A 6,975-nucleotide genomic window follows, 5' to 3' on the forward strand; every position below is an offset into this window, starting at 1 on the left:
TAAAACCATTTCCCCTATACATATCAACCCTTTCAAAGAGTTGATTTCCTTCCCTTCTGTAGGCCCCCTTTAGGTATTGAAAGCCCTATGAAATCCCTAGGTATATGAAGCCCTATGAAGTTCATATTTCTTCACTTTTACTTAACTTTTCTAGGATTGTTAAGAGCAGTGAGAAGCATATTCATTTAATAACTGTAAAAAGAATGGACTAACTCTTCATCTGTACTGAAGAACAGGTCAGGCACTAGAACAGGTACAGCAGATATTCAGTACTGCCTCTTGCTTTTTTGTGGCTATTAGTCCATCACTTCAAAACAGTAGGTTTGCAATTATCAGCTGCAGGGTATCACACTCACCTCTCAGAGCAGGACATTTGAAGTAGTGTTATGCACACTAACAGTATTTATTCATTTAGTTTGGCTGTTTCACTATGTTTGAAACATCTTTTCTTACAGGGGTACTTCAGGCTTCCCTAGCTCTCTTTGATGTATTCCTACTCTCTACGTGCCGTTCTTCTAAAATTCCTACCAAGATGAAGAGGCCCTGACAGCCATACTAGCCAGAACAGAATCTCCTTACCTTTCCACACTGAAGTCCAAGGAACCTGCATCTGCTCTTGCACTGATGTTTGAACCTGGGCAAGCTCCACCACCTGACATTCCCTTCACATCTTGCTGTGCCTGCTAGATGAAGCCTGGTTTAGAGTATATCTACCTTTCACAGGAAAAGGACAGACTGATTAAGAGCAAGAAAGATTCCACAAAGCTGTAAAACAGCCAAATAAAGTTGTTTTACTCTGTGGTTTGCCAGGTTATTTACTTGGCTATTTTGCCTTTAACCCTAAACTACATACTTTCTAGTAGCTTAGTTAAGGCACATGTGATTATATTATTCTGCCCACAAACTGAGGATTTCTTTCTCCCACTGTCACACAACCTGAAATCTTCTCAGGGAGCAGACAAGAATGGTTTACTGAGAGCTTTCTGAAGGAATGAATCTAAGCAGTTCTACCACTCCTAGGTCAACCCTCTAAATTCCAAACAAATACTTGGTACTCCTCTGAGAGCAGCCTCCCTTATTGTCAGTCACTGCATCAAGGAGGGTGAGGGGGGGGAGGAAGGTTGTCTTGAAAGGGGCATGGAAATTTAAAAGATGCTTTAAAAAATGTTATTCCTAATAACTATAGTTTTTCTAAGACTACAAAATATAAATGGATGATCATCAACCTGCAGCTGTACTTGACCAACTCCACAAAAAATGACATAAGCCATAAGCACCCCAGGGTAACTGTACCAAAACAGACACTTTAGGCTGAGCCGTTATTGAGGGCGATCTGCACAACCTTGCTGGGATGTGAGCGCTCTGATTCACTCCACTGCAATTTGTACCTGAGTGGCGTGTACGCCCCAGCAAACCTCAGAGTGCCTTTACAAACCAGGAGGCTTCACTTCTGAAATGCTGAACATCAGCAAAGCTTCTTCACAATTCATCCGTGTGCTCCTCGCGTCTCATTATCCACTGAAAGCAATTCTCTTCCAAATGTTATACTGAGGGTAATAAACTGTAAAAGTTTAGCCCTTGGCATTACAGAAAAACAAGCCTCAGTACTTCCATTAGAAATCCCTACTCATAACCTTAAAAAAGACCAAGTACCTCAAAAAGCAGAAACTACTTAGTCTGAGACATACTGACCAGCTAACACCACACAAAGTATTAAGATTTTTTGTCAGTACAGAAACACGACAATCCCAATGGCTCAGAACATCAATAAACCACTAACTTGGTACTTATCAGATTAGTAAACCACTAAAAACTCTTAAGTATCATTTTTTACACCATTCCCATTGTAAGATCACAACGATAAGCAAAACCAAGTTGCAACTCCGTAACAGAATACTTCAAATCTGATAGATTTATGACCTTCCAGACCCTTCCTAATTTTAACTGAAGGATCGTTCTCACAGAAAATTTCTACTAGGATTCTGAAACCAGCTTCCATTGTACTCACTGCCAAGGCTTATATCCATCTACAGCTCACAGCGAGACAAGTTATGACAGTTTTTTTCTCCCTTTATATTCACTCAAGTCTTACGTTAGCATGAAATCTGCAACACACTTCTTACAGATTCTGACAGCTTTTTAGAAAAGTACCTTGCTGTGGTTTTCTTCAGAAAAGATCTTAATTCAAAAGCAAGCGTAAACCACCTACACTTTCAAAGAAATATGTTAATGTGAATGAAATTAGTCTAGCGAAACTGTCCTGAAGTCAACTTCGTGTATGTGCTTCTGCTGAAACTACTACTAATGAGGAATCTATGAAGTTAAGCTGCCTTTGCTGAACTCAGGGGAAGCTTTCTTATTCCAAATGAGCTACGCTGAGTATAAGAGGTTTTAAATATCCAATGCTGGTCACAGGTGCTTTCTTCATCTCTCTGGAGAAAACTGGGGAAAAAAAATGAACAACAGGAAATGCTACACATAGAGCCAGCAATTCAGTACTTGACACATTCAGTTCCTGGCTCTTTTAATACCTGGGTTCATGGAAAAATCCCTTCAAACTGCTAAGATTGCTATGCTTTTAAAAACAACAACAACAACAAAAAAAAAAACCTCACATACTTGATATACCAGAAGCATTTTTGGTGATTTTTCGGTTGAAAATATTTAACATCAGCTTACACTCAACATTCAATTACCACTGCAATAAACACAAAAATTTCCAAACCAAACCCCATATAACCTTCCCACTCCCTGCAGATGAGGAGTCAGTTTCCCATAGAAGTTGGAGTTTAGGTACTGAAATTAATTTAAGTAGTGGAATGTCTGTATTTACTCACCGTTGTCACGTTTGCAGTTGAACATCTTATGCTATCCTACCGGGTAGGCAGCAATACCATGAATGCCCTTCGTAGCTTCCTTAGCACAAGTAATAAGATTCTGTGCCTTTTCTTCCACATCAGTGGCCAAACCAAGCGAAGCTCTTTGCCATGCTAACTGCACAAATAGAGATAGCAAACTATCTCCACTCATCAGACACATGCATCAGTCTCAGAGTAGAAGGAATCCAGATTTCTGACACAGCTGCCTTTACCTAAATGACTGTCAGGAAAATAAGTGTTGGCTTTGGAGCAGACAGTATAATGAACATTCAGGAACTAAACAACCCTCTGAACCAGAACGTATCATTTGAGGAACTGAATTCCTCTCAGACTGAAAATTTAGAACCAGTTACCTCCCTACCTGGCTGTGGTTTCTGACTGTCACAGATGATTCAAGATTCATCTATGTACATTGAAGCTCAACGGTCTAAACAAGCTTTCATGAAGATAACTTCAAAAGAACAAATATAACCCAGTGCTCCCAGACAGGCTCAGCTGTGCAACAATCTGAGAGCTGACCATTTTGGATTAACTTTGCAAAATTAAAATAAAAAATAATCATTAAAAAAATCCACCCAGTTACATCTTGACAAGAAAAAGACATAATTACATGAGACAATCACCCTCCTCTCCAAATCCCAAGTAATCCAACAAGCTAGTCCTTGTACTTTTCAACACAGCTATCACAATAATCAAGGCAACACAGGACTGAAAAAGTCATACTTTCCTCCTGTGTGTTTTATAATATAATTAAACACTTGGAAGCGCTGGCCGATCAGATTCCTGCATGAGAATCAGCTTCTCAAAGTTTAACATCAATTTTTAGGAAGCTTTATGCTTGTTTGCACTATACTTCTGTAAAGTAACAATTTACTCCTCCTTCCCTCAACATTCATACTAAGGGTCAAAGTATCTTCAGCTAAACAACCCTTCCTTACATGTTGAGTTGTTTGTTTCTTTAAATCTGACAGACAGAACAAGTGAGAACGTACATCTGGTGTTTCCTCTACACAGACAGCACAAATACTTATTTCCAGGCTGGGGGTGTCATGCACTAGTGCTGGCAGTTAATTCAGCACAACATCCTGCCTACACTGAGCATCAAGTCCATCGTCAGAAATTGGGATTCATGAGCTTTGTGCTAGGAAGACAAACTCAACCTCCAGCTTTATGGATTTCAGTTCTCTGAGCACTACACTAAAAAGGCTGGATGTGGCTCTGGGCAGCCTGGTCCGGTAGTTGGTGACCTGCACAAAGTGGGGGGTTGAAACTAGATGATATTTGTGGTCCTTTTCAACCCAGGCCATTCAATGATTCTATGACTCTAGAAAGTATTGCCCGATAGTCTACTTCCAAATCTTTCTCCTCCATTTTAAACTATTAACGTTTTCTATTAAGCTTTCACCAATGCAAAGAACAAAATGGTCAAAATTTTGTGGAATGTTAGCAGCCTGAACACAAAATTTACAGAAAATGTTAGTAGAAAATGAAGACAATGTGGATGTAAAGTCTCTCCCCACTGACGTGGGAAAGCACCAACAAAACTACAGGCTGAGCAAATGCCTCTGCAGAATTATCAAAGGCACAAAAAAGAAGTTGCATCTACATGCAGCATTTATGCGATGAAACATTAAGTTAGCAAGCTTATCTTCAGAGGAGGCTGAACTTTTATCAGACTGTCATATCCCCACAATCCTACCAACAACAGAGTTAATATTCCCTAAACTTTTAAAGACAGTATTTACCTAAGAGATGCATCTGCAATAACAGCCTTCCTCTGAACAGTACAAACAAACCCAAGTTTTGCATTCTAAGAATTTTCCTCTTCAAAAAAACCCAAAAAAACCCAAACCCTGCAGTTGCGTGTCCTAAACGAAACCTCTTCAAGTGACAAAAAAAAAAGTTAGAAGTAGAATTTAAAAAGCGTATTGTTTATAAACAAGAAGTGCCGAGCAGGAGTTCCCAATTTCTAACTAACTTCAACTAGGCTGCAAATTTCGGAAAGCACTCCAAATCAGTGTGGAACTACTCTACCTTACGCTCCAACCTTCACGGGCGCTGCAGCACAGAAAGCCTCCTACCAGAATAATCCGAGGCGTCACATGAGGTCAACACTTGCCTTGAACGCACCAAAATGAGCCGTGCGTTACACTGCTGACCGTCACCAAAGATGTGCACTCACTGGTGAACACTTCACGTTTACCAACACCCAGTGCAACTAATCCAGAGTTGCTACTATATGCACTTGCCCACTCTCGCCAATATCTCCGTGCTTAATAATGAAGTGCTTTTCTTTTTCCCCTCACACAACTGAACTTTAAGGTTGGAAAACAACATCACTTTTTACCGTATTAATCACCACATGCAATTTAGTTTTCTTAATATTTTGCTAAAAAACTGCACCAATATCAGAACAGTGCAAATCATATTTAATTTTAAAAGTTATAATGGCTTGAGTTCATACTTAGAGGGAACACTGTCAAGATCTTGATATTTTGCTCGCTCACCATTGCTTGCATTCGACTGAAAACACTTTCCTGTCAATTCTGCAGTTATCGCAATAGTTCCCCACGTTTTTATCAGAGCTGAAATTGAGGATAACATCCTCAATTTCAACGCACATAGTGCCTTATTAACAACGTTTTTATTCATTTCCATCAACAGTTACAATTCCATAAATATATTACCCCCCCCCCAGCACAGTTCCAAACTAAGAACTGTCGCTACCACTTGTGATCCCACAAGCGTTGTTGAGTTTTCCAGCAATGGGGAGATTTTAACATTAAGAAACCTGAGGATGTCCCCTCGTCTACAGCCCCCAGTGTTTCCTTTTAATAGCAAGTTCAGAATTGCTTTCCACACCTTGACAGTGTTCCTTATAAAACCATATGACAGTAAAAGTGCCAGTAGGCATGGCAACCTCTTTGAAGGGAGCATTTAAACTCCTTGGCACTGGGAACGCCAGCACCAAGGATTACATTGAAATTCAAAATTATATTTAAGGCTACAATTAGCAAACCCACTTTCCATAAGCCTAATGTTCTATCACTAGATTTGAAAATTCAGAAGCTAATGCAAACTGCATACTTTTATGCTCAAATCTGAGGAGAAGGTTACTCTTCTTTAGCAAGGGCAGTATATGAAACTGTAGTAGCAAATGTCTCTTATGCATTGACTACTCATTTCACCATCATTCACTTACTTTGTCTTTAAGTTCAAAACTGGCAAGGCACATTTACATATTCCAATGAATACTTGACAATTTTAAATTACACTTCATGTCCCAGCTATCCCAGTAATTGACATACAACATACTAAAATGGTTTATTAAGATAACAAAAAAAAAAATTAATGTGAAACATACAGGCTATTGGCAACCACTATTCTAAAAATTATGTAAATACAAGTAAACATACTGAAATGTGTGCGATTCTAAGTTTGTAACCAGAAGATCTCTGTACTAACACACATTTATATTAATGACACATAAAAAAAATAAAAACTTTATTACAAAAATAAGTTACACTCGCCTCCAGCTTACAGTATAAAACAATTTTATTTGCAGGAATGCAAAATGATTGTTTGCCATGAGCATTTTCAACATATGACATGTCTAATTTTGTTAAAATTTGCATTTACTGGGGGAAACTGGTGTGTATAAAACCTTAATTAGGTATAAGCTTCAATTTTCATTGTGGTGCCTATGGGTATGTAGTATAACTGCAGTATCCCTTTGGGCAGGGGGTTAAGGGAAGCTCTTTACGCCAAGTCCAATGTAGGTCATAATTTTATCTATCTTTTACCTATATGAAGTTGGACTTGGCAAAGTTGTTTTTTTTTTCTTTTTATTTTTTTGTGGTTTTTTTGTTTTCTTTTTTTTTTTTTTTTTTTAAGGGTGGTTCAATAGAGGATGCTTCACCACTGAACACTCACTGTCATCAAGGTGCTTCAGAAAATTAAAAACGTAGCACAAATGATTGTACTCTACTCTACTCTACAGGTTATCATGATCTGCATAAGAGAAATGGAAAGCTGATCCACGTGTTTTTACAGTGATCAGCAGTAAGAAATGCACTAATGAAAACATACCTTTTAC

General features: G+C 38.7%; 1 protein-coding gene across 4 annotated transcripts in view; it reads right to left on the reverse strand.

Annotated features, from left to right (window-relative positions):
- Positions 1 to 5,287: 5,287 nt before the first annotated feature.
- Positions 5,288 to 6,975, reverse strand: part of SYNCRIP (synaptotagmin binding cytoplasmic RNA interacting protein) — a 25,564-nt gene continuing 23,876 nt past the window's right edge. For all 4 annotated transcript variants that reach the window (XM_052702072.1, XM_052702061.1, XM_052702052.1 and 1 more), the window contains exon 12: positions 5,288 to 6,975. This exon is cut by the window's right edge. The gene's annotated coding sequence lies outside the window, so the exon portion shown is untranslated.

The sequence above is a fragment of the Tympanuchus pallidicinctus genome, unplaced genomic scaffold (genome assembly GCF_026119805.1).
Source record: "Tympanuchus pallidicinctus isolate F22 unplaced genomic scaffold, pur_lepc_1.0 scaffold1, whole genome shotgun sequence".
Classification (NCBI taxonomy): domain Eukaryota; kingdom Metazoa; phylum Chordata; class Aves; order Galliformes; family Phasianidae; genus Tympanuchus; species Tympanuchus pallidicinctus.